The 16,332-nt window shown below is 46.4% G+C and overlaps 1 protein-coding gene and 1 long non-coding RNA gene across 2 annotated transcripts in view; one reads left to right on the forward strand and one right to left on the reverse strand.

Moving 5' to 3' along the window:
• Positions 1–10,309: 10,309 nt before the first annotated feature.
• The window catches only part of DDR2 (discoidin domain receptor tyrosine kinase 2), a 247,325-nt gene continuing 241,302 nt past the window's right edge, over positions 10,310–16,332 (forward strand). The window contains exon 1 of the mRNA XM_019502008.1: positions 10,310–10,486. The gene's annotated coding sequence lies outside the window, so the exon portion shown is untranslated. The remainder of the gene's footprint in view (positions 10,487–16,332) is intronic.
• LOC109287066 overlaps positions 12,989–16,332 on the reverse strand; it is a 22,293-nt gene continuing 18,949 nt past the window's right edge. The window contains exon 3 of the long non-coding RNA XR_002094755.1: positions 12,989–12,999. This is a non-coding gene — a long non-coding RNA (uncharacterized LOC109287066). The remainder of the gene's footprint in view (positions 13,000–16,332) is intronic.

A 16,332-nucleotide genomic window follows, 5' to 3' on the forward strand; every position in this document is an offset into this window, starting at 1 on the left:
CCCCCCCCCCCCCCCTTGGAGCACTTGTTATCATCCCTGGACCCACACACTCCCACCCCTGCTTTCTTCCACATAGTTTGTTGGCTGTGGTCAGCTCTGCACCCTAGGTCTGCCATGGCAGGTGGTGGGTATTGCTCGAGCACTAGTGCTGAGGTAGTGTCCTGGAACTTGTGTGCAGGGCCCAGCAAATAAATGCAAGATGTGGCAGATGGACAGAAATAGCGGGGGCAGAGCATGAGAAGCAATGCTTGGGCCGATGGCACCTGGCTTTTTCATGTGAGGGATGCTTATTACTTACCTGCTGGGACAGGGTGAAGGGAGCTTGGGAAAGGGTGTGTTAGTAGCTTGGGAGCGAAGGGCAGGGGATGTTATGATAGGGGAGAGGTGGAGGGTAATCTAGCAGCCAAGATTGAAGCAATGGGCCCGATAGCAGGGTGGAAGGAAACCCCATGTCCAGATGAAGGAGTTCATTGACATCAGTGCCTCTTCCTCCCTAGCCTTACTGTTTGCTGGGTTGGCCCCAGGCACTCCCTCTCTACCACCCATGTGAAGGGGCACACGCAATGTACTACTGCTGCCCAGAAAAGCTGGGGCGCCTGGGTCGTGCTGCACCATGGAAGCAGCATCTATGGAGAGGAGCACCCCTGCTGCCAACCCTCTAGCATTATAGACTGACTGGATGGTGTGGGTCAGGCCAGGGCCTGTTTGTCTCTGGCTGGGTGTGTTTGCTCTATATGACATCAGTGTTTATTTGGAAGGTCCCAGGATGAGGGAGGTTTTACTGGCAGGGCACTGACAAACTGGATGAGGAAATAGAAGACAAACTCACCCCTGGGGATAGGGTTGGGTGCTGTGGGCCCACTTAGGTTGCTTCATGGGAATGCCTTGGCTGCTGTGTTAAACACTGACACAGACAAATGATGTATTTTGCTGTGTTTGTGTAGGATCAGCTATGCAGTGGGTGCAGGAATTTTTTTTAACCAGGACTGAACTGGTAACTGCCATTTCCTCCTATTCCAGATGCAAAGCTGAAAACACACCAGCCTGCTATTCACATGTGGGTGTACATGTGCATTCACAATTATGTGCAGTTGTTTGGGCTAGTGCGTGTACTCGTATGTTTGTGCATATCTGCATGTGAGTACATTTGAGTGTCTGTGCACTTCCACGTGCATGTATATGTAGAAAATTGTGTGTACATATGTGTGCATGTGTGCAAGGCATGTCCGCATGTTTGTCCATGTGTCATTCACGGGGCTTCCAGTTGGCCAGTCCAGTTGAAGTCATGAAGTGAGTTATCCAGAAAGCAGCAGAGCCATGCTGATGAAACCTGCGTTCCCATCCTCTCCCCTCCTGTATTTCACGCCTTTATATGTGACAGAAGAAAAAAACCTAGTGTGGGAATAATGCACAATTTGCAGACATGTTTAACTTTATAATTGGGACTTTTTCTGTGTCCCTATGCTAGCAGAGCCTGATGTCCTGGTTACCAGAAACCCATACTAAGCAGGTGGCAAAGAGAAAGAAAGAATATAACTAATGAGCTGAGAACACCCCCGCAAATGACCTAAAATAGCTTTGCTGTGTGCACAGAGGCAAGGAGGCTGAAGCTTAAGATTGCAGAGCTGGAAGCATGGACTGTGTATGTCCAATGGGAGAGAGAAACATACCCTTCCCCCTGCAGCTTGGCAGGGCTGTCACTAGTATGGGCTATCTTCGCTCTCTGGCCATTGTAATTTCTGTGGGGAAATCTGAACGTTTGGGAGGAAACAAGGAACTATTTGTTGGCAGACAGATGTTTTTTTCTATGTGGGAGCACTCGAGAGCTGCTGAGAACTTTGGAGGGTTTCTCACAATGGGGCGTCTCCCTCCGTGTGCCCCCATACACCCATGTGGTTGCTCAGATACGGACAGAGATGCAAACACAGGTAACAAACATAGAAGTCTCCCAGACTGCACTTGCAACCTCTTTTAAACTAGCCCCCCTCCACACACACACTCTCTCTCTCTCTCTCGCCAAACTCCCAGCTCATCTGGTTTCCAGACAAATGTTGAGTCATGCATGGAAACGCAACTAAATTACAGGCCAAAAGCCAGCAACATAACAAGGATCTTTACAGCCATGTCCAGTCCTTGCTGGAGGGAAGGGCCTTTGGACACTATAGTGGTACAGGACTAGCCCCATTTCTCCCTTCCAGGCACCATGTTGGGAGCCCTGCAGAACAGAGCCACGTTGGCCTGGGCTTTTGCTGGGTTTGAAGGAATGGGGAAGAGTTTCTAGGTGGGGCCATGTGCCCTTAAACCCCTTGTCTTCTCCCACAGTCACAGGTGAGGCCATGTGTTGAGGAAGATGATGGGAGCCGAGAGGGAATCCTTCCCTCAGCACTGCTCTGAAGACCTGTGCTCTACACGCACAGGAACCTAAGAATTGCCATAGTGGGTCAGACTATTTCTATCTAGCCCAGTATCCTGTTTCTCACGGTGGCAGAGAGTGGACCAATCTCATCTTGTTCAGGGCTCGCTGCACTACTGAAGGGCACTGTACAACCCGTCCAGTAATCCCCAATGGCAGACAAAGGGGGTTTTCCAGAACAGGGGTGGCCACATGGACTGGACAAAAGGGCTGGGCTGAGAAGAGGGATGTCTGTCTATACCTAACATTTGATTGTAGGTTTATTTATTTTTTTACCATAAAATTGCACTCACCCTAGGCACCCTGCTTCTCTCTACATGAGTATCCTGTACAGGTGGTAAAGGACCAGACTGGAGCCCCTACAGAGAGGATCAGAGTTGCTGCCTGGGGGTAACTGTAAGCAGACTCAGCCTCAACCCTCTGTCACCGTGTTAACTCCTATGCTACAAATATGCCTTATGTTTTCAGTAATGTTGCATCAGATGAAGCTCCCTTGTGCTGCTTTTCCACCTTCCGTTATCAGTACTGTTCTGTCTGCAAAACTCAGCTCTTCTCTTGGCACGTTGAAAAGAAACTTTTTAGCTCTCAGCTACTGAAGATATCACACGTTCCTCCCACCTGCACATAGCAAGGGATCCTACACATCATTTCCTTGCACTTCAAAAAGGGGATCAGAAGAAACCATTAAACACTAGACAAAGCTTAGTGACAGTTCTTTTTAAAATAATCATGACAGACCTTGTATTTCTCTCTCAGGCTGCCCTAGAAAATTCAAACTTGCTCATCCACTTCAATCAGTGATTGAGGCTGACCCTCTCATTCAAACCATGGATGCCGGAGAAAGCTAGAAGACAAGCCAGCGTGGTGTTACTGCCCTACCTTAAGAATTAAAGAGGAAACAGCTTTCATTCTTCACTGATCTTGTTTGTAGTGGCACAGTACAGTGAAGGAGGAGAGCTGTCAGATTTTGTTTTTTTTAAATATATTTCTATATCGGGAGAGTTTTATGTATATATACACACACACACACATCCTCTACCATAAATTTTCTGTCACACATCTTAAACTGCATTAAGAAACCCGTGATTCCCATTACAATACATCCACCTACTCCCCTGTGCACCCACCCTCTCCTAACCCAGACACAGTCCCTTAGTCCAAGCCCAGATGTGGGGTTTACATTGTCAGTTCATTCACTGTCCTTGTTGCTGTCGATGTTACTTTCACTGCTGCTGATCCTGTTGTAGTCGTTTTCGCTGTCTCCAGGTCCAGCTGCATCTATGTCCTCTTTGTTCTCCCTGTCCACTTCCTCTCCTGGGGGGTCTTGGAACAAACTGTGCCAGGCGTTGCTTTTCCAGAAGAAGTTGGCTGCTGCTTCTCTGTCCTCGCTCACCAATTTCTGGTGGTAGGACTGGAGTTCACTCAGAAACATTTTAACACAGTCCATTTCCTTGAGCCCAGCATGCCTGTATAACAGAAGATTCCTGCATTGCCACAGGACACTCCCGACAGGATGCAAACTGGTCAAAGTGCATTGTCTGGGACCCCTGCTGCTCAGTCAGGTGTCTATACATCGCTGCCACCCTTGTCATCAACCTGACTCCTGGCACTCTTTCAAGAAGAAGACCAGTGACTATGTCCAACCACAAAAAGATACAAAAGGCAGTCAGAGACAGAAACAGACTATCAACCATGGAGACGATCCCCAATGAGGACTGCCAAGCTATCTGGAACTGGATCTTCCGCAAGGACCACAGGGACTTGAGTTGGTTAATAGCGTGCTGAGTACTCCCAGTGATGGCATGGAGGTACAGGGAAGGACAAGGGTTCCGACCCAATTGCCCCAGGGAGACCTGCCAAAAAGAAGCAGAGACCATTGGCCACCTCCTACGGCACTGCCTGTACGGCAAGGAGAGCTGTCAGATAACCAGGTCCCAAACCAGCTACAATTAGTAACATTTTGAACCTGCCTGGAACCTTCTTGACAGCCAGGGCTGTGCATAGTCTGGTGTCTTGCTCCCTGTGGGAGAACATGCTTCAAAACCAGGCAGGTACACTGAGTATTAGCTTTTGCTCCCAAGCTGCCTGTATCTATATAGTAACCCATGGTAGAGGGGTTAAAGACATGGCTGACTCTCCAAGGTCCCATCAGGTAGAAGCAGTTGCATTCATTTTTGCCAGGAGGAAACAGAACTCCTTTAGGCCACAGCCAGTACCTGAGCAGCTCAGGATCAAATAAGACCTGAGGTCTGTGGCAGAAAGCCACCTTGGTTTCTCCCCAAAATCTCTGCCCTGTGACAATGTGATTAAAATCTCTGAGCTGTGACCATTTGATTAGGATGGGCCCAGCAGAGGAGACACACCTCAGCCTATCTTTTTAGGTAACCTGAGCTGGCTACATTCCTGAGGGAGGGGGAAAAACCTGCTCTCTCTGCCTATGTGACTGGTATCGGCTACCTGGGTGAGGGGCATCTACCTGGTGGGCTGGAATCTGCCTGGCAACGAGTGATGTATTTCAAATTGGTTGGCCAACAGCCAACCGAAGCTGGCCTCCACTGGACCAGGTGAATGAGGTCACAGGGGATATATAAATTAAGACTGCCCAGGAGGTGGGGGCAGCAGCCATGCAGGGGTCTCAGAGGAGCTGTACCATCTGAAACTGGCTCTCTCCCCCAAAACTCACGAGCTAGAAATGGCCTGCCTCCAGAGGGGAAACTTCACCGGCCTTTGGAAGATGCTTGTGAGTAAGCTACTCAAGATCTGATTAGATATCTAGCGGGCAGTAACTCAGATACGTGATCAAAAGGCTACCTCAGCCAGACCATTTGCTCTTTAGGATTTCTAGGATATTGCTCAATCTTGTACCCTATTTTCACCCTCCCCCTGTACTCAATAAAGTCCTCCTTTGTGACCGGTGTGGGAGACTTATTGAGGGGTGGGTCTAAATTATGCCTAAGAGACCCCTTAGGTCTGCGGACTAAGGGAGACTTTACCTTTTGCCCCCTGACTTGGGGAAGTGCCCCAAGTGCTTGTACTGGGTTGAGTACCCGTAGGACTTTAGGCCTGTGTTTCCCCGAGGACACAGGGCCGAGAGTGAGTCCATTCTCGGGGTGGTGGCAGCTATGTTACCCCCAGGCTAGCGAGTGTGCTCCAGGAAGGGGGTTGGCCAGACATAAGGCGCCCCTAGGGAGGCATTCGGAGCCTGGAAGGTGGTCGGGGGCAGGGAGGTGGGCGGCTCAACGCAGGAGCACCCCCTACTGGCCTGCCACAAGGTCCATCTAGCAGGTACCTGCTGGTGAGAGTGGCCTGTACTAGATGCTTCAGGAGTAGGTGTGAAGAACCCTCCAGCAGGCAGGTGGGGAGTAACCCTGAGCTCTGAGTCCTTCAAGGAAGACATGGCAGAGACTCCATGAATTCTGGGAGGCTAAAGATGGAAAGGAGAAATCCAGAGAAGTGACTTGGTGTGGCACTGAGACTGAAAGAGAGATGCAAGCTGTGAGAATAGGTATGGAAGGGGCCCAGGGAATTACTAGGGCCGTGCTATAGTCAACTATACCCTGCATGCTATAACTGCACAGCTAGCCAAGGTCTTGGTCTTCACAGCTAGCCTGATGGACTTGCATCGGCTTGGGGCTCCCCCATGGCTTCTCCCATTCTTAAATACTAGGAAAAAAGACAGCAGTTCACTGATGTATTACAGGAGGTCTGAGGAAGAAGACTAATGAATGCTGAATGGGCTGTAAGCCTGAAGCAGATCCAGCCAATTGTTAACTGGAGGAAGAGTGCAGACTGGTATCCTGCAGGTGTGAGGCGACTCCTAGGGAGACTAGGCTAACTTGTGCAGGAATAGCCAAGAGATGGAGGTTGCAGAGCAAATGCAAGTGTTCATGGACTGATGATAGAGAGTGACAGACCAGCCACAGCCAGAAATCTACTATGAACTGAAGACTGCTTCCAAGAAACAAACATCCAAGCATGACAGGTGAGATAGATGGAGCAGTATGTGGCCCTATAGTCATGGAAGGGAACTATTTTCTATTTAAGTATCTTGGGTTTTATGGTAGCTGTTACAAAACCTGATTCAATTTCTGTAGGACTTGTATAAGAGTTCTTACTACCTGCCTCTTCACATGAGCAGCATGTTTTTGAGTTAGTCTGTCACTTCAGAGTTTCTGTTTTGTTCTCCAATGTGTTATGGCTTCTTTAGCAAACCTCTACTAATATTGCTTGTTAAATTTACCACCCCTAAAGCAAGTTGGCTGCTAACTTTGTAGTAGAATGTTCACAAAGTCTTTGACCAAACCAACGCATCATCTAGTTTCGTTTGGGGCTAGTTTCTTTTTATTAAATATTGCTAAACATTGGCCCGAATATTGTCTTAGCTCCCATTTGTCTATTAAAATATAGTAGATTATGCATTGTTTCTTTCAGCCCAGTGATCATAGGATCATAGGAAAGTACTGCTGGAAGGGAGCTCACAAGGTCATCTAATCCAGCCCCTTGCACAAGGCAGGATCATCCCTGATTAACCCATCCCAGCCAAGTGTTTGTCTAACCTGCTCTTGAAAACTTCCAGTGATGGACAGTCTACAAGGTCTGTAGTTTGCCTGTCCCAATGCTTGACCACCTTCGTGGTCAGAAAGTTCCTCCTAATCTCCAACCTAAATTTCCTATCCTGAATCTTGAAGCCAATGATCTGGAATAATTTATTCAATTACTGACATGATGCAAGTGTAGACATTTCTATCACTGGTTGTTCATATTGCAAACTAATCTGTATTTTTTCCTCAGTTTGCTGCAGTGCTAATTACTATGAGACATTGTATGATCATATCTATCTGTAACGTTCTTTTTTAAAGTTGCCACATCGTTTGTAAATCTTCCTGCTCAAAGTTCTTCCTTGCAGAAGAGTTTCTAGTAAAACTCCTTTCTAGAGTTTTACTAGAAATAGGTCTAGTTCCTTTTTGTTAATGCTACCAACTATTGTGGTAGCAATATACCAACACTTCTTGAGAAGTCTTGCCTTGACGTAAACAGTCTTGGCTTTTTGTTGCCCTCTAGTGGACAGAATTGACTCATCTCTAGACAGATTCAGTTTGCTCTCATCTCCAAGAGAGCAGACAGTGTTTTTACTTCTCTCTGTAGCAATTCATGGTTTTTAGATCCAGAGTTTCCTGGATTCCAACCACAAAAATGACCCAACCAGAAGCACACAGCTGTAGGATGAGAAGATTGGTGGAGCAGGACTCTTCAAAGTCTCCTGTCTGAGCTCAGTGTTTGAGTGGCAGGCATGTGAAAGGTAATTTACTAGGGTGTTTAAGGCTTATTATCCAATTACTGCTTCACATACGATAAGAGGTCACTTGGTCACAGTCTATAACCACTATATGAAAAGATTTCTGAGAGCAGAGGGCTCTTCAGTCTAGCAGACAGAGGCATAACAATTTAAAATGCCTAAAAGTTGAAGTTGAGTGAAGTCAAATTATTAGCAAGGGGCACATTTTGAATGATAAATGTGAATAAGCACTGGAACAGTGTTCCTAGGGATGTCTCTCTTCCTTCCTGATTTGGCATATTTAAATAAATACAGATTTAAATATTTCTCTCTCTCTCTTTCTCTCTGTCAAGTTATAGGTAAAAGATAAAAATTCACCATGAAATGAAAATTGAAGGGTTTTTTTTTTTTCTTTGACACTTGAATTTTTGCTTCTGTTCTAATATTTCTTTTAAATTTCCTCTGAAACTGGTTCTGGATAACCTGTGTTAAATGGTTTCAAAACATCCATTTGGGATTTCAGAACTTCATCTTGTATTTTTATTATTTTTTTCAGTTTTAGATTATGAACATAGAATCAAAGGAAAATAGGGCTAGAAGGGACCTTATGAGGTCATTTAACCAACCCAGTACTCAAGGCAGGATCATCCTTGTATAAACCATCCCAGACAAATATTTGTCTAACCTGCACTTAAACACTTCTAAGGATGGAGAGTTCACAACTCAGGACCATCAGGCAGTCATGTACCCACCACCGATCGCCATCTTCTTTGTAGCAACCATTTCTGTATTTAGTCTGATGTGCTATTATTGGTAGTGCATGCCAGTACTGCTAGTGATATATCATAATACTGGAAGTATTTAATTTGTGCTTAAAATCATTAAGTGCAGCAGTTACTTAGCATGGATTTTAAAGGTCTTATCTTTTCTAGACTAATGTGTCTCCTGCTAGTTGTAATGAAACAATGTGTTCCCAGGTGCCAGCTTGACATTGCCCTCCATTTATTTTAAGCATAACATTAAATATTGTATCATGTCATTTATGATCTGTCAGTAGTAAAAGTCATGCCTAATTTACACTATTGGTATGTCATGATGTCACTGCAAAAAAAAATTACATGCAGACAAAATTTTACATTACCGTTTGAAGAGTTTGCAATTTTGTATTGCAGTTTCCTAAGTTTTCTGTGTGAATTTGTCAACATTGACACATTATTACATGAAAATGGCCATATTTATTAAAATATATATATATTTTTAATGAAAGATTCTGCACAGTTTGAGTCTGGGGCTGGTTGCAGGGATCATTGGGTACAATTCTTTGCTCTCCCCTTTTGGAGCATAGAGTATGTAATAGTAAAAGTCTCTTGTGGTCAACCTGTGTAGCCTTTGTACAACCCCCATTTTTCTGCAGCTGGGGTCTCTTGCCTTCTCTACATTGGCACTGCATGAGACAAACCAGCATTGGCTCCGTGCAATTCCTTCCTGCTTTAGTGTCTCCTGGTGAGGGCTTTCGCGGGTCAAGCTGCTCCTGTTTTGTCCTCTGCTGGCCTAAGAGCCACAGCAGCCACTGTGAGCACCAATCCAGGAAGCCCAGCTGTGGCCCAGTGTTTCCCATGCACCAACACCGATGGAGGAGACCAGGGAGGGCACCCTCTGAGGGAAGGGACTAGAGAGAGGAGATGTCTGTCAAAATCTGAGCTCTAGGCTTTGGGGAAAGTGTATGTCTTATGCCTGCTGTTGAGCTGCTGTCTCTGGGATGAAAAATCAGTAGGCTGTCACCTCTTTTCCTCATACTGTCTCCTGGAAGTTTGGAGAGATACCCTAAGAACTTCCCGTCCTCTTCCTAAGTGCCCGCTCCTAGGTGATGTACAGAAGCCACCCCACTTGTCCCTGCTCCTTCCCGGGGTAGCTAAGGCTGAGCCTCAGAGGGCTCTCTGAGAAAGGCCCACTGTTCATTCTTGTATCTGTTCTGAAATGCCCTGTGCACACTTGGTGACCCCCTTTAGCTTTTCCTCCATCCCGTGCCTTCAAAACATTGCATAAATGCTATCGGGTAAACATTGCGATGCCTTATCCATGTGACTTCCTTCTGCTGAAGCAAGGGCCCATCCCAAACCAGATGTTTCCCAGTTTCCTCCTTCCTTTCTTCTCTCCCTCCTTCTCCTTTGTAAAACTGCGCGTGCAAGATGTGCCTAACCCCAGAAAGTCAGCATCTGTAGGATACTCGTAAGGCATCCCCATCCAACTGGTCCCCGTTTTGTGTCCCCCCCCATCTTCTTCATTAACTACCTGGACATTACTGAACTATTTGGATAACAACCTCTCATTGTGAAGTAAAATAAATAAATAAAATGCATCTATCCCTCTGGGGGAAAAATCTGCCTACATCTTTAAGATCACTCACTGGTTATAGAATTTTTTTGCCCTTGCTATGAATGGGTTTTGCTGTAAATTATAACTTTGTGCGCATTCCCCTGGGTCAAGGAAAATAGCCTCCAAAGAGAAAACAGCTTTGATTGGTAACTGACTTCTTCCCCCCTCCCTTCTCCCCCCGTCCCTCCACTCCCTAATTGAAACCAAATGTGCAATATGTTGGATTGTGGGATTTCTGGCTATATCCCAGGAATCCTCAGAATGCTAAATCGCTCGCAAAGGCATCTTGCATCAGCCTGTAGAAGTTTCCTCTCAGCCCGGCTTCTTCATCAAGGGAAGGGGAAAGCAGTTTATTTAGTTTCCTTTTGCACAGTGAATTACATCTCTGGTCTTTCCTCTCCCCCCTCTGGTTCATCACTCAGGTAAGCAACTTCTTTTTATGTGTTACTTTTGAAAACGTACACTTCCGAAGCCTTCCTTTGCCTCGTTGGATGTCAGACTGCAGGGCGGGAGGGGAAAGCGGGAAACTTTATTATGCTTTTTGCAGGCAGATCCTTATTGGGACCGAAATATTTTAATGTAAGGCAAAAAGTAACGGTACGTAGGTAAACTGAAGACATGATACTGAACTCCACAGTGGCTGGAAAATAAGTTAAGATTTTTGTAAAAGAGTTGTTTGCATGGCAGGCAAGACTGGCTGATTGCAGATCTTGATGATGGATGGAGGATGGGGGAACTTGGTCCACCGGGGATTTCGGAACCGGGGCAAGTCTCACAAAGACAGTTCTCTTCTTTCCACGGCTGGTGTGCTGGTGTGGGTTATAAAAGCAGCTGTAACGACAACAATATCAGGGCGCCTGGCGAGTGGGGTCTGTTCATGATTATGAAATGTTGTCCCCTCCCTCACGCTCTCCCTCTCTCTCCTCCCCACTTGCTTTTTTTTTTTCCTTAGACCCTCGTGACAAGCCAGCATTTTTTTTGTTAGTGTTTCTACTCTTGGCTGCAGTGTGCATTTCTGCTGGCAGGTCTAGCCTTAAATACCTGTGGACTCCAAGCTGGGGAGGGTGGCCCAGTTCCCAGGGGACTGTCATTAGAGGCCAAACCTGAAGTGGGCATTTTCATTGTGGGGCTGGCACAGGAAGCTTACTGGCCAGATGTGTGGGGTCAGTACCAACAGTGTCAGAGCCATGCATGGTGCAGGCCTAACATGGATGGGAAACAGCGCTGCGGACACCTGGAAGTGGTCTTTAAGAGGTCTCTAGTGACAGTACTTTGTGATCATCTCTTATCAGACATGGCTCCTCATTGAAGGAAAGGGCTTATGGCCTCTGGACCTGGATTTGGCTGTGGGGCTGAGTTGACTTTTGCCTTTGGATGGCTCTCCTCTTGGGAAGACAAGAGTAATTGCTTGAGTGTTTGTTGCTCAAAGAGGGTTGTGCCATTTCTCTCTTTCTGCATGATGGCGAATCCTGCCAAATGGGGCCCCCCCTGCTGAGGGCTGAGTTAGCTGCAGGCTGGGAACCCAAGAAGCTCTTTGTATTAACATAAAATGGAGCAGATTGCAGCCAAGCTAATCTTTAACATGGACAATTTTAGGCATTTTATAAAGACTGCAAATCCCAGCATGCAATATCCCCACAAAACTGAACGCTGGGATTTGTAGTCTTCTCAGGCAAGGCCTTCCCCAGTAAAGAACTTGCCCCCTGATCTGAGGTCTTCCTCGTATACATCCAGCCCTATTATCTAAGTGTCTGAGCACGGAGGACAAAGGACAAATTCCTGGCCTATTGGAATTGATGGCAGCTCTGCCATTCAATTCGGAGGTCTAAATTCCACGTAGGGACCACTAGGATTTGGCTCTGTGATGTTCGTGACCTCGGTCAGGGGTGACCAACCTGTGACACAAGTGCCATAAGTGGCATGGGGACTTTGTGTGTGGCATGTGGAAAATCAGGAAGGGGGATGGTTTCTACCAGATAGGGCAGGGAGCAATAAGCAAAGCAGCAGATAGGGCAGGGACCACAGGACAGGAAGCAGACATCAGAGCAGCAAATTGGGCAGGGGAAGAGGATCAAAATGGCACTCAAGGAGGGCACAGGCCTTAATATACCAAAAGGGTTGGCCCCCACTGCCCTAGGTGATCCATCACCTCCCCCTGAGGTGTGTACTTGGCTTGGTTTGTAGCAGGCAGGAAGCTGCTTGCTCTTTTTAAGACTGCAAGGAGATGTTAGAACAGAAATATCAACCTCCCTTTTGATCCCTCCCTCCTTTGGTGACCTTGCAGGCTTTCCAGGCTATATGTGGGTCCAGGCATTTGAACCTCAGATGGCTGGGAGGCCAGGAGCACTTTCTCACCCACTTGCCTGAGCAACTTAAGAACTAGACAGGACACTGCACAGGAGAGCAAGGGGTTGAAAAGAAACCTGGATTGCATGGGACCTCTGCAGTGTCTCCTCCTTCCACCACCAGAGATTCATATTTTGGAGTCCTAGGAAGGCTGCCTCTGGCCTGCAGCATGGGAGTTTTGGATGGGAACAGCATGGGTCTGGGACCCTGCCCAATCTGAATACGGCTTATTTCTGCTCAGGGCCATTCCTTTAAGCTCAGACTAGCAATTTTCCATAAGCAGCCATGGAAGGACTAGCTGCTTCCTTCCCCATGGAAGAACCTGGTGCTTACTGTTGGGGGTGGGGAGAGGCTTTGGGCTACTAGCTCAGGAGCCAAACACTGCTTCTTATGTGGGTAGGCTGGAGGGGGCTGGAAGATGGCAGAGGAAGAAGGGAATGGAGGTCCCAGCCCATGTTGAGCCTAGTGGCTTAGGGTCAGCTCCAGTTCTTTCAACACCACCTCTCTTGTTAATACAAAAGCAACACTACTTTCTCCTTCCCCGGCCTGTCATGCCTGTTGGTGCCTGCATTTTTTCCCTCTGAGGTTCCTGCTCTGCTCCTTGGAATGTATCTAGTCTGCTAAGAAAAAGATTTCCTCCCCCTCCTTGCCCTTTCCTATTAGACTGTGACTGCTATTTTGTCTCTGTGAATGTGGCACAACTGGACAGGAAAAGAGAATGAACTGAAGTGGGCGCATCCATCTGAGAGATCTGCCATCTGCCAGGGGCATGCAGCTGTCACTCCTCAACACTACAGGTGCTGGGCTTCCCGCAGCTCCGTCCCTGTGTGGAGGCATTCTTGTCTTGGGGCAGAGGTGGAAGAGCCTGTCCCCACTCACAGCAACGCCCTGTGTTAATAACAAGACAAAACAAGCAGCGTACACACGGAGACGTCCTGACTGCTCCTCAGGCGTCCAGAATCTTATTCAGTCCAAGGCTGGCAGAGACTGCTCAACTGGCACAGGCCGCCCCATCACCTGTAGGTAAGCTAGAGAATAATTCTTAGGAAGAGGCACCTTATCCTGATGTAAGGACATTGTGTTGACCTTCTGCGAGGTAGTGCCAGCAGCAAAAGTGCTGAGTTCAAATATTTGAAGGATTCCTCTTGAAATGAACCGAGCTCATCTGCCTGAGTCCCCACCTGGAAAACTACTTTTCCTTGGGGGGCCCTTACCCAGCAATATTTCTCCTCTTGCAAACATGGAAATGGTGTCTACAACAAGGCAAATATGTTTGAGAGAGAAAAGGAGCACAGCTTTTACTTGGGAAAGCTGATCTGGAAATTGGCTGCCGGTTTAGAATGGGAGGTAAAGCATCCTCCCATATACTATCCTAGGTGCCCGCTCCTTTTATCCATCTGACATTGCCACATTTTTCTTCCTTCCTGGTATCTATGTCCCTTTCACATGTTGCTTCCTCCCCATTTTGAGCACCAAGCTTAGGGTTTGCTGCCAGCAGTTGGTGAAGTCCCAGAGTGCAGCCGGGCATCTTTACCTTGCAAGGGAGAGTGTTGCGTTGCTTCTCTGAAGAGATACCTGGCTGTTGCCTCTATTTGCCAAATCATCTCTATTGCTTTTACCCCTACATTTCTTCCCATCCCATTTTAAATCACTCTTGATTTTTCTGGGTCTCTGGCTTTTTCCAGTCACAGCATTTTGTGCCTTGTGTTTTGCAAAGAGGCCTAAGCTATTCTTCCCTTCCAGCTCCCCCTATCCATTAATAAATGAAACCAGTGCTATTCATAGAGCAATAGTCAGGTCATCATGTAGTATTCATAGACTGTTACAGAGCAGTTCCCATCCCTCACAGTTGCTGCTGTCAGAAATCTCTTCTTTCAGGTAGGTACTTATTGATGGATATCAAATCCACTCTTGACTTCCCTTTAAACTGACTGAGAATGATTTCCCCACCTCCTCCTTCCTTCTCAAAAAAAAAAGCACTCAAATTCCCAGGGAATTTCCATGGGATTTTGGCAGCTGACTCGCTCAGGCTAAACCTCAACTTGAGTCTGTCTCTGGGAAGCAAATTCTCCAGACCTCAAGTCATTCTTATAGCTCTTCAGAGCCCTTCCCTGTTTGTTAACATCCTTTTAGGAAGTTTGGCCACCAAAAATGCTGTCCTGCCTCACTGTAGCTTCTCAGCCCCCCTCCTGGTTATACTTCCAGGAACAGCATTTGACCTCTTAGCCACAATATTGTGCTGGGAGATCACGTTCAGTCCATTATTCACCAGGAGGCCCACATGCTTTCCAGAGTCATTGTTTTCCAAGCTGCAGTCTCCTGTCTGGGAAGCAGGAGCTATTTTCTTTGTTCCCTAGAGGGATAACTTTGCCTTCAGCTGCATTCAAATATGTGGTTTTCATTACACCCTGCTTACCGAGCGGTCCAAGTCACTCTGCATCTCTGACCTGTCCACATTGCATTTTAACACCGAACCCCACCGGTTTCTGTTCTCTGAGAACTTTGTCAGCAGAGGGAGTTTATATTTGATCCTAGATCATTGAAAAAATAGCATTAGAGTAAGAACCCACTAGAAACAGCTGCATTCAGTGATTTCCCATTAATAACCATTGGAGATCTAGTGAGAAGACTTTAATGCATTGAATAAGCACTGTATAAATTCAAGATCATGTTAATGTTCTAATCTAAATGTACTGCAGTATGAAAATGAGTGCCCTTACAAACATTCAGACATACTACTGCACTAGTAGGCTTGCAATCTCATCACTTTCCACTAGGAATGGACTTCTTTCTTCCATTAGAAGTCCTTCCCCCCTCCCTCAATATATTCCTATTCCAAATATTTCCTCCTAATATATGAGAAAGATGTGGACTGACTGGAAAATGTCCAGTGGTGAACAATAAAAATTATTAGAGACATGGGAAGCCTGACTTATGAGGAAAGGTTGAAAGAAGTATAGTTATTTAGTCTAAAAAAGAGAAGACTGGGGGTGGGGTGGATTTGATAAACATCTTCAAATACTTGAAGGGCAAGTACATAGAGAGGATAGAGATAGACTATTCTCTGTGGCTGGAGGGGAAAGGCTTGGAGCCATGGCCTCAAACTACAGCAGAAGTTTAGGTTGGAGACGAGGATGAACTTTCTGACTACGAAGGTGGTTGGGCATTGGAACAGGCTACCTAGAGAGGTTGTGAACTCTCCATCCCTGGAAATTCTTGAGTGCAGGTTAGACAGGACACAGTTGGGATGGTTTGGTTGGGGATGATCCAAGCTTGAGCAGGAGGCTGACATCATGTAGTCTCTTTCCACCCTACTTTCATATGATCCTATATTACAATGAAATTTGTATTACAGCTTTTTTGTCATTATACCGGTTGGGCTTTGGGTTCTCCCTTGAGTTGGTACTGACCATCTTTTTCTGTTCAGTGTCTGCAGTTAAGATGGACCATCAGTAGAAGTCAACTCAGCTCAACTTAGAAGGCCCACTAAGGCTAACATGGTTAAGACAGGCCTGATTCTGTAGCTACCAGTACACAGTGGTGTGATGTGAATAGCTTCACATCTGGCCGGTCTGGCTTTGGGAGTTATTTGCACTGGGTTGCTTGAAGATAGTCTTTGACAGCAGTCCAGAGCAAGATTTGGATTGATAGCAAGATGCCTTAACACATTTGCTAGTGTACTTCATAGATAATATAAAATGGTAGATTTTTTAAAATTGCTACTTTTCTTTGGTCCTCTGTCCCCCCTCCACCCATGGGCTTTTTAAAATTGTAGTAGCATTGTTTTGCAACCAAGTAATTGCAAATTTCAGGGCAGCTGCTAGTTAACTGTTTTTTAAATAACTCTCAATTTATGTTCTGTTTACATTTTTGCCCATAATAATTTTTTACTTATGATTTATTTTTGGCTCTGGAAACTTGG

The sequence above is a fragment of the Gavialis gangeticus genome, unplaced genomic scaffold (assembly GCF_001723915.1).
Source record: "Gavialis gangeticus isolate Ggan-Ray unplaced genomic scaffold, GavGan_comp1, whole genome shotgun sequence".
In the NCBI taxonomy this organism is placed as follows: domain Eukaryota; kingdom Metazoa; phylum Chordata; order Crocodylia; family Gavialidae; genus Gavialis; species Gavialis gangeticus.